Source organism: Mytilus trossulus, chromosome 8 (genome assembly GCF_036588685.1).
Source record: "Mytilus trossulus isolate FHL-02 chromosome 8, PNRI_Mtr1.1.1.hap1, whole genome shotgun sequence".
Taxonomy (NCBI): Eukaryota; Metazoa; Mollusca; class Bivalvia; order Mytilida; family Mytilidae; genus Mytilus; species Mytilus trossulus.
The window spans coordinates 16,005,189-16,017,295 of record NC_086380.1 but is presented as its reverse complement, the minus strand read 5'-3'; the positions used below and the strand labels follow the sequence as shown (position 1 = coordinate 16,017,295).

The 12,107-nt window shown below is 31.7% G+C and overlaps 1 long non-coding RNA gene across 2 annotated transcripts; it reads left to right on the top strand.

Annotated features, from left to right (window-relative positions):
• The first annotated feature begins 2,091 nt into the window (after nucleotides 1-2,091).
• Nucleotides 2,092-10,189, top strand: LOC134680606 (uncharacterized). Of its 2 annotated transcripts, XR_010100483.1 has the most exons (3): nucleotides 2,092-2,168; nucleotides 7,949-8,112; nucleotides 9,474-10,189. It is a non-coding gene; the product is annotated as an uncharacterized LOC134680606 (long non-coding RNA). The 2 variants fall into 2 exon arrangements; XR_010100482.1 differs by lacking the exon at nucleotides 2,092-2,168 and having other exon boundaries at nucleotides 7,552-8,112.
• Nucleotides 10,190-12,107: the final 1,918 nt, after the last annotated feature.

Sequence of the window (12,107 nt, the reverse complement as noted above, 5' to 3'; positions counted from 1 at the left end):
ACCTTAAAACAATGATTTACGAAAATCTAATTCCCTGCCGACTTGAATCAGGCAAGCATAACCATTTGTTCCTGAAAATGCAAGGAAGTTAGGAAAATTTAGGGTATAACAAATTGATGCGTCAATGACAAAAAAATGCTTTATTTACTTATAAATTTTTACATACCAACAATGTTTAATCATAAAAAACAAACATGCTATTGTATTCTGTAATGCATATCTTTTATTATAGATATAACATTTACACGATCGTCGCTATTAGAAGTAAAAAAATATGTTTGTCACAAGTGGTAGCTAATTCGTACTTTACCGTTACGTATCATATATTTTTAAAGAGTTGAAATGTGTTTAAGACCTGTGGTTGGATGAATTGAGGAGTACACGAACATTGTTTATTAAAAATGATATAGGTTAGGGAATGGTTTTTGACAATATAGGAAATGAAATGTACGCAAACAATTAGTAAACGGAATTGCTTAAACTCTAATAATTGAGTACATGATGCAGAAGTAGATATATAGCTCATATTTCGAATTAAACTCTACGTCAGTCATTCTAATTTGCATTAATGAATAGGAAACTAAAACATTATTTTCTTTGGTGTCATTTTGTCCATGGTTATGGTTTTCTTTCTGATACTGTATGAAATCTTAGTCCATTGCTTTATTAATTTTGTTTTTACATTGTGTTACAGATAAAAGGTCTTGTTTATATGTCTTGTGATTAAGTTAAGCCATTTCAAATGAAATTGAAAGTGTGAGGTTCAGCTAGCTATTAAACCCGGTTAAATCCATGTTTTTGAACATTAACGCATGCCAGTACCAAGTCAGAAATATGACAGTTGCTATCCATTCATTTGACGTGTTTAACTGTTTAAGCTTTTGATTTATCCATTTGATAAGGGACTTTCCCTTTTTAAATTTGGCTCGGGATTCAGTATTTTTATGATTTTATTTTTATGATGTTAGGTAGTGTGTCTTTCTATGAGACCACAATTGTCTTAGTTTAGATGAAGGTTAGTGCCTATTGAACACTATTAAACCCACTGCATTGTTGTACACCTGTACTAAGTCTGTAACCTGATGTTCAGTGTTTTTTTTTTATTTCTCTTTTAGACTGTTAGTTTCCCTTTTTGTATGGTTTTACACTAGGCTAGAAAATATTTTGGTCATATATAGCTTACTGTTCTGTGTTAACCATGGTTTTGTTTTAAAGACTGTACTTTGGCCAATGGTTCTCAGTGACAACATGCATTTATGTGTTGAATTTGGAGGCATCATTGTCTTGCAGGTTGAAAGCATTCCAATGCAAACTAACCGTTCACCTTTTATGATCGACCATGTCTTTTTTTCATATGAGTCGGAAGTTTTCGAGATACGTTCACAAATAAGAAGATTAAAGAATCTAAAAAATGAAGATTAAGAATCATTGTCTCAATTGAAACCAAATGACATAGATGTTATTATCTATAGGCATAACCTGGAACGTATATCAATATCCTAATGCCCAGAAATGAAAAATGTAAACAATTAAAAAACAAACGCAATCCCTGAATTATAGGCTCCTGGCATTCGACAGACACATACATAATGCAGAATATGTCGTTTCATATACAGGTATATTAATGATGTCCTTTCCATTTGTAATCAAAATATTTCTGAATGTGTCTCATTTATTAATTTCCCTAAACTAGTTATAACAGAAAAAGCAACATACATAGAAACGAATTATATATAACATAACTGCCATTTTCCTGACATGGTATAGGAAAAATTGTGGGTTGAACCCGGTTTTATTAGTAATCAAACTTTGCCCTTTTATAGCAATGTTAAATGTACCGGTAAAATGATAACATTGCAACAACCAAAAACAGTGTCCACATTCTCTCAGGCGTATTGTAAATTAGATATATCATCTTACCACTAAACTAACTTCGCACGTTTTCAAGATCCGTTTTTATTTATTCATGTCTAGACGTCTTATTATACTAGATATAAACAATAACACCTATTTATATATAACCTTGGTCTTTATACACCATATATTTTTTTAGATTAAACTTATTGATGAATCATTTCCTCTATTGGCTAACATGATATGACGTCGATTTTTTTAATCCATGTCATCGATCTTGTTTTTATCAAGTTGCACTGTGTTGATCTATCAGGGTTAGTCTTTTAGTAAGATATTCTAATAATGAAAATATGTACAGAAAACGTTTTTAACTATTCTGAACTAGTTTTTTTTCATATGAAATTTAAAGCTTATCGATTGTCTTACAAGGAAGATCAACTTTGATAGCGTAGCATATGTATTTCCTTGTAAGAAGTACAAACGAAATAAATTTTGAAATCCGAAACAAATAAAGATATTTTTAAAACGCAATTAATTAGTGTAGAATAAGTCATGTACTTTAAATGAAGGCGAATTACAATACCATTTCAGAAATAAAATGGATTTAATGACGATCTGTTTTTATTTCAAACATATATGACATGTTTAAACGAATCATTCATCAGGTAATAGTATCTGAAGAAGTCAGTTGTAAGAGATTTTGTCTGTTAATCAGATTGCACAATGAATAAAAAAATATATTCAGGGAGCTCACCATTCCATCACAATGAAATTATAGGATTGAGACCCTGTCTCTGTAAAATTAGTTAAGAGAAGTGCCATAGGGATAACAATTTTAATTCGATAACAAAACGTAACTGTCAGAAATTATCATTTCACAGTGAATAGAAATAGCATAATCTGGCTACCTACTACTTGATCCCAATTGACTCATGCAGATATATAAATGACGTCACTAAGATGTCGCTTTAAAATATTTAACTTAAGAGGATTTTAAAAGTGTCATGCATGATTATATTCATAACATAAGTGACAATAAATGTAGTATGTATTGAACCGAATTTTTGAATGACTTTCAAAGGATTTGTGTGGGAACAATTTGTATAACAAAAATGTGTAAATATAGACCTTTTAACAATCATACGAGTTTTTTTATTTAATCAAATTTGTGAAATGAATACGAACCATGCCTGTTCAATCATGGGAAAAGAGTTGAATAAACCTATTTGATAAATGAAACACTTGAGTAGTAATATTTCTGATTATCTTTGAAATATTTTACGTTTAGATAAATTTAGAGATTGGTTTAAGATAAGAAGTCAAATCCAATTTTCTGGGTTATCTGTAAACCAAACAAGTTCTGGCTCCCGTTAGAAAGTTAAGATGCAAGATGTCAATTTGTGATGGTGTTCATAAACAATGTTATTCCTTTTTTGCTTTGATTGAGCGGAATTGGTCGAAGACTATTCTACGAAGCAATATGGAGTTTGATTTTGCAAACATGGATAACGATTTAATTGAGTTATATGATACATTTCTCCACCATAAAGGTGTCGAAAACAAAGAAGATCCGTTGAATGAAGATATTGGATTTGGAGTTTCTGTCAATGTAACTTTTGAGGAGAAAGATATGACGTATCTTCGTTACCAAATTACAAAATGGAATCCGACTCGAACCATTCTTTACGTTGGTGGGACAGTTCGCAATGACCCTGAAAAGCGAGCAGAAGAGCATGAAAAAAAGAAATTTCGTCGTATGAAATAATTCTATTACTGCAGTGTACAAGATGTAAATTCAGTAGAAAGTGACCTACTTACACTAGGCGGGGATAAACTTAAGCAAAATGTCCAAAAGTATAGCAACTGTAGGGCGGAACCTGGATCGTGTATGTTTTAGACACTGGACTTATATCTTAGTAGCTTGGTTGAAAAATATCTCGAATCTTTTTTACAGTACCCAGCAATAGTAAATCATGTTATGTTTAAATAGATTTTTACTTATACACATCTATAATACTAAAATTATGAAGTCCAATTTTTCAGCCGTCATCACGTAAAAACGACGAATCAAAGAATTCAACTTAATATATCACTAATATAGTACAAAGGTGAAGATTGAAAATTAAACCACTCCAGGCCCTTTTGTTTTCCATGTAATTAATATTGCCAATAATTAAGAAGTTCCGGGTCGAGTCCGATACCGATACCAATAGTATATTCACCTGTTACCTATTACCTAATCTGTACGTTCCGCATCTGACAGGCGCACCACCAAACGGTGTATTCAGGGTTAATATGCTATATACACGGGTCATAATCACAGGGTTGACACAAATAGCTACCTATTGTAGTATTTTAATAAGTAAGACTTTCTAAGATAACAATACTAAAAATGAGGAACAGTTTTCAATTTGTTAGTGGGCATACATGACGTAAAACAGCGAATCAAAGAATTCATCTTTATTTATAACTAATATAGGACAATGTTGTTGATTAAAAAATACTCCATTCCAGGACCTATTGTTTTCCAAATAATTAATATTACCAATAATTGATAAGTTCCAGTTCGACGGGTTCAAACAGAAAGATTTGAAAGCAGAGAAAAACTGTGTATCTTATAATCGGCATGACTTTATCAGATGACAATACTAATACTAAAATAAGGCTTGCGCATAGTTATATACCTTAATTCAGTCACGGACCCGCGATATCACGGGTGTGTTCTAGTATTAATTAAGACTCATATTAGAGGGAACTCTGAAGCCGATGTCATCAGTCTATAATTGTAATAACCAATGAAAAATGTGTATAGTGAAGGATGATTGTAAAATATATTATATGTATATGTTAGATGGTATATCAAATCGATTAAAGACACCGTACAATACATTTTGTGATTTTATTTGGTCCAATGAAGATTATTCCTTCTGTCATTTACCGCCATGACATATTCAATTGTCAATGTTATTTTTCAGCGATGTTTTATAAAAAAATGCGTATTTTTGTGTTACAAGGTATAGTCACTTTACTTATGCTATTCTCACTTTCTCATACAGCACCGATACCTTTACACTTCGACTTCGAAAATATAATAAAAACTTCGATATCAGAAATAGTCAATCAAAAAAAGAAATTTTGTCTGTTTGTTTTATTATTAACATTGGGGACCTTTTCTTTTTTCAGCATAAATTGGTGATACTTTGTAACATTAACACCAAATATCTCTAGTGGGAACAAACGTATCTGAAGAACGAGATACAAGTACGAAAATGTGTTCCCACTGTAAATTCTAAGAAGTCCAAAGTTTTACTCAACTAGACGTCCAATAAACTGTGTTAAAAAATATCAACTAATTTTTTTTAGTACCAATGATATAACTTCCATAATGATTTAATGCACAAAAAGTTTATTTGTCCCTCAAGTCAAAGCAACAAAACTATTTCAATTGTTTTTATGCTTTTATCGGGCGGATGGGTCTCATTGATAGATGTACGTCACATCCGATTGCGTACGAAACAGGATTGTAGGTGAATGATCCTCCATTTTTTCAGTAAAAACTTTCTCGGTAATACACATATGTCTTGGGTATATCAAAGTAAACGTAACACACAGAAACGAACTATTATGTAACAATGGCCCTTTTCCTGACTTGGTACAGGGCATTTTATGAAAAAAATGATGGGTTGAACCTGTTTTTGTGGCATGCAAAACCTCCCGCGCTAATGGCAATGTTAATTATAACATTAAAAAGACAACATTACACGACAGGGTTACAATAAATAAACAGATAAATGGGAGAAACATATAGGACAGAGAAACAAACAAATAATAGCCATTCAAAGGTAACACGTTGAAAAATATTTATACACCAGACGCGCGCTACGTCCACACAAAACTATGCTCAGATGTTAAAAGTTTGAAAGACTTAGCAATTACCAAGTTGAAAATCGCCGAGGACCAAAAGTTCCAAAAAGTTGTGAGGTCAAGTATTTCTTTATTCGAAAGTAAGATGAATGCTGCACATGTGTTTGAAAAATTCAAATTTAACAAAGACTTATAATGAAAACTTAATGGTGGTGTTACACCTTGATTAATTAGAACCACATTTCGATTGAGGAATTAAGTGGCAGCCCTTTTTTATCAGTATGTTGTTGATCCTTAAGGATCTACTTACATTTCCGGAGCACCCAAGTAATTAATGGTGTTCGTGTTGCTCAGCCTTTTAATGAGTTTTCTATGTTGTATTATTTTCTATGTTGTATTGTGTGTGCTATTGTTTGTTTGTTGGTCTTTTTCTCTTAAACTATGGCATGGTCAGTTTATTTCAACGAATGAGTTTAAATGACCCTCTTATACAAACGTGTATAAGACACCAAAACGTTTCATGAACAAACAAATAGACTGTTATTGTTATTCGTATTTAAAAGATACCTAGTCGATTTGGTATAGTATTATAAAAATACAAACAGCTCCAAGGGTCATTAAAGGATTATAGCCCTATTCACCAACTCAAGAAAACCAGAATGAGTCATAAATATCCAGTCTTTGCTATATATTATTAAAAGAATTGATTGTCCTATAATTAAAGAAATGATTTGAAATTTTCGTAGCATTAGGTCTTGTCGATCAATTTTATGGTACTCAGTCTTTTAAGATCTGAAAAATCATTGTTTTGTAAATATTTCATTTTTTGGGCAAGATTTTTGATTATGCTTACACAAATTCACTTTGAGAACCATTTAAATAATAAAAATAGAATGACATTTGACAAAGAAAGTTGTTTAATCGTTGGGCTGTACTGTGAACTTAAACTTCCTAACCACACGATTGAATCTTTGATAAAAGTTTTAATCAATTGGTGCTATCGAAATGCCTGATTTTTATAAATTACCAGATATACCCCAATCCCGTTACATATAACCCTCATTACAGGCGTTTTCTGAAATATGAACATTGCATGAAAGGACTTAAGGAACATTGCAGTCCACAATGAGAAAACCGATGTCTAGCAGTTTTACACGATCGTATGCCGTATTACATTATAATCTGGTACTTTTTTGACATACTACGGATTTTCTTATTCCAGGCAAAGATTACCGTAGCCGTATTTGTTACAACTATTTGATATTTTACGTCCTGAATGCTTTTCAACTTTTTACTTGAAAGGCTTTATAACTATTTTGATCTGAGCGTCACTTATAAGTAACTGCTGGTGGACGTTTCTTCTCCGAGGGTATCACCAGACCAGTAGTCAGCACATCGGTGTTGACATAAGTATCAATATATGGCCTTTTTTATTATAAATTTACTGTTTCGAAAGTATGAACTTTCCGAAATACTAAGGATTTTCTTAATCCATGCAAAGATTACTTTAGCAGTATTTGGTACAACAATATTGATTTTTAAGTCCTCAATGCTCTTCAACTTTTTACTTGTTAGGCTTTATAACTATTTTGATCTGAGCGTCCCTTATGAGTCTTCTGTAGACGAAACGAGCGTTCGGTGTAGTAAAGTATAAGCCTGATACTTTTAATAATTATTTACAAACTTAGTCACTGCATCACTAAATAGAAATAACGTGCCTTTAATGAAGTTCTAGTATAATAAACACACTGCAATATTGCAGTAGTATTGCTTTAATAAACATGATGAATATGATTCTTTAATTTTAACTTTATCCTGAAGTCTCGTATTTTATGCATAAATGACTAAAATGTTTTCTGAAAAATATCCTATTTGACCAAGTTTTTTAAAAGTCATTTAAACCAGTTGCTTATTTTAGTAACACTAGAATATGGTATCATAATAAATTCCCTATCAACGACACATCTTTACTTCCACTTTCATATCTCTTTATTTACATTCGACGTACAATTTGTATTTACATTCTTTGATATACGTAAACATATCTATTATTACCATGATCACCCAGATATAAAAAGCTCAGATAACCCAAGCATGTACATAGCATAGTATTTACATCATCAAATACTCCATTAAAAATGCCCATACTTAATAAGTTGTTAAAATTAATTCACAAAATAGTATACATTACGTCGTGTGATATTATTTTAAAATCGATTGTCAATTACAGGTGTAAAGGTAGCATCCACGGCTATAAATGAATTGATTTTCTGGAAATGCATTTCCTTCACAATTAATTATTCCAAATGACGGCTTGTCAGCACACTAATGTTACTTCTCAAAATAAATAGTTAGGGTACCTGTTGGATTACTCAGACTTGTTGATCTATCAGGGTAAGTCTTTTATCACGTTATTCTAATAATACAAATTGTGTACAGAATACTGTTCAAACTATTCTGAACTAGTTATTCTCATATGAGCTTTAAAGCTTATCGATTTCCTAACCAAGATGATTAACTTTGATAGCCCAAGATGAGCACAAACGAAATAAGTTCGGATATTCGAAACAATGAAAAATTGTTTAACCCGTTGCATTTGTTTGCATGTGTTATTATTCAGGAATCTGATGTCCAGAAGTTGTTGTTTGTTGTTGTGTTTCTCCTTGTTAATTTTTTTAATATATATTGGATTTTTGGTTTTCCCATGTCAGAACCGTACTTTTACATATAATGGTTTACTTTTACAAGTTGTGACTTGTATGGAGAGTTCTCTCAATGGCTCTCATGCCAAGTCTTTTTATATCTGTGTTAAACATATGCAAAAGATAACACAAGGATATTCAAAATCATAAGTAGAAATGTAACTGACAAAGCAATGGATAAGTGTAAAATAAGTCATGTATTTTAAATGAAGGCTGATTTAAATACCATTTCAGAAACGGATTCAATGATGATCTGTTTTTATTTCAAACAGATATGACATGTTTTGACGAATCATTTATCAGGTAATAGTATCTGAAGAAGTTAGTTGTTACAGAGTTCTGAATTTGCCTATTTCAGATTGCACAACCAACCAAGCAACCTCTTAGAGGGGCTCATCATAACCTGAAAGTGATAAGAGGATTGAGATCCTTGTCTCTGTACAATTTAATTACATAAACGCAATCGGAATACACATTTTAAATTGATATCAGAATAACAGAGTTCTTATTTGACCGCAATTATCAGTTTACATAAATTATGAATATTATCATCTGGGTACCCTTTTATCGATCTCACTTGATCTCATGCCTGATTAAACATAACTTTGTTGAGAGGCCTCTTTAAAATATGTAACCTTACACTGATTTTTAAAGTGTCATGATTATATTTACAACATAAGTGACAATATATGTAGTATGTATTTAACCGAATTTTTATATTACTTTCAAAGAATTTGTGGTAACAATTAAATCAAATTTGTGAAAAGAATACGAACCATGCCTGTTCAATCATGGCAAAAGAGTTGAATAAACCTATTTGATAAATGAAACACTTGAGTAGTAATATTTCTGATTATTTTTGAAATATTTTACGTTTAGATAAATTTAGAGATTGCTTAAAGATAAGAAGTCAAATCCAATTTTCTGGGTTATCTGTAAACCAAACAAGTTCTGGCTCCCGTTAGAAAGTTAAGATGCAAGATGTCAACTTGTGATGGTGTTCATAAACAATATTATTCCTTTTTTGCTTTATTAAACTTTTGTTAATTATAGATTGTTTATTGAGCGGAATTGGTCGAAGACTATTCTACGAAGCAAACTGCAGTTCAGTTTTGCAAAAATGGACAAAGAGTTAGCATGTGATACATTTCTCCACCATAAAGGTGTCGAAAACAAAGAAGATCTGTTGGGGTTTGGAGTTTCTGACAATGTAATTTTTGAGGAGAAAGTTATGGCGGATCTTCGTAACCTAATTACAAAATGGAATCGGACTCGAACCATTCTTTACGTTGGTGGGACAGTTCGCAATGATCCTGAAAAGCGAGCAGAAGAGCATGAAAAAAAGAAATTTCATTCTATCAAATCATTCTATTACTGCCCTGTACCAGATGTAAAATCAGTAGAAACTGAGCTACTTCAACTACGCGGGGATATACTTAAGCATAATGTCCACAAGAAAAGCAACTGTAGGGCGGAACCTGGAGTCGTGTATGTTTTAGACACTGGACTAATATCTGAGTAGCTTGGTTGAAATATATCTCGAATCTCTTTTACAGTACCCAGCAATAGTAAATCATGTTATGTTTAAATAGATTTTTAATTATAAACTTATTAATTAAGACTCATATTAGAGGGAACTCTGAAGCCGATGTCATCAGTCTATAATTGTAATAACCCTTGAAAAATGTGTATGTTGAATGATGATTGAAAAATATATTATATGTATATGTTAGATGGTATATCAAATCGATTAAAGACACCGTACAATACATTTTGTGATTTTATTTGGTCCAATGAAGATTATTCCTTCTGGCATATACCGCCATGACAAATTCAATTATCAAAGTTAATTGTCAGCGACGTTTAATAAAAAAATGCGTATTTTTGTGTTATAGTCACTTTACTTATGCTATTCTCACTTTCTCATACAGCACCGATACCTTTACACTTCGACTTCGAAAATATAATAAAAACTTCGATATCAGAAATAGTCAATCAAAAAAAGAAATTTTGTCTGTTTGTTTTATTATTAACATTGAGGACCTTTTCTTTTTTCAGCATAAATTGGTGATACTTTGTAACATTAACACCAAATATCCCTAGTGGGAACAAACGTATCTGAAGAACGAGATACAAGTACGAAAATGTGTTCCCACTGTAAATTCTAAGAAGTCCAAAGTTTTACTCAACTAGACGTCCAGTCCAATACACTGTGTTAAAAAATATCAACTATTTTTTTTTGGTACCAATGATATAACTTCCATAATGATTTAATGCACAAAAAGTTTATTTGTCCCTCAAGTCAAAGCAACAAAACTATTTCTGAAAAATATCCCATTTGACCAAGTTTTTTAAAAGTCATTTAAACCAGTTGCTTATTTTAGTAACACCATAATAAATTCCCTATCAACCATTCAACGACATACCTTTACTTTCACTTTCATATCTCTTTATTTACATTCATACAATTTGTATTAACATTCTTTGATATACGTAAAAATATTTATCATTACCATGATCACCCAGATATCAACTAATTTTTTAAGTACCAATGATATAACTTCCATAATGATTTAATGCACAAAAAGTTTATTTGTCCCTCAAGTCAAAGCAACAAAACTATTTCAATTGTTTTTATGCTTTTATCGGGCGGATAGGTCTCATTGATAAATGTACGTCACATCCGATTGCGTACGAAACAGGATTGAAAAAAATCTTCCCCTCAATTTGCCAATTGTAGGTGAATGATCCTACATTTTTTCAGTAAAAACTTTCTCGGTAATACACATATGTCTTGGGTATATCAAAGTAAACGTAACACACAGAAACGAACTATAATGAAGAAAAATGGCCCTTTTCCTGACTTGGTACAGGCCATTTTATGAAAAAAATGATGGGTTGAACCTGGTTTTGTGGCATGCAAAACCTCCCGCGCTAATGGCAATGTTAATTATAACATTAAAAAGACAACATTACACGACAGGGTTACAATAAATAAACAGATAAATGGGAGAAACATATAGGACAGAGAAACAAACAAATAATAGCCATTCAAAGGTAACACGTTGAAAAATATTTATACACCAGACGCGCGCTACGTCCACACAAAACTATGCTCAGATGTTAAAAATTTGAAAGACTTAGCAATTACCAAGTTGAAAATCGCCGAGGACCAAAAGTTCCAAAAAGTTGTGAGGTCAAGTATTTCTTTATTCGAAAGTAAGATGAATGCTGCACATGTGTTTGAAAAATGCAAATTTAACAAAGACTTATAATGAAAACTTAATGGTGGTGTTACACCTTGATTAATTAGAACCACATTTCGATTGAGGAATTAAGTGGCAGCCCTTTTTTTATCAGTATGTTGTTGATCCTTAAGGATCTACTTACATTTCCGGAGCACCCAAGTAATTTATGGTGTTCGTGTTGCTCAGCCTTTTAATGAGTTTTCTATGTTGTATTATTTTCTATGTTGTATTGTGTGTGCTATTGTTTGTTTGTTGGTCTTTTTCTCTTAAACTATGGCATGGTCAGTTTATTTCAACGAATGAGTTTAAATGACCCTCTTATACAAACGTGTATAAGACACCAAAACGTTTCATGAACAAACAAATAGACTGTTATTGTTATTCATATTTAAAAGATACCTAGTCGATTTGGTATAGTATTATAAAAATACAAACAGCT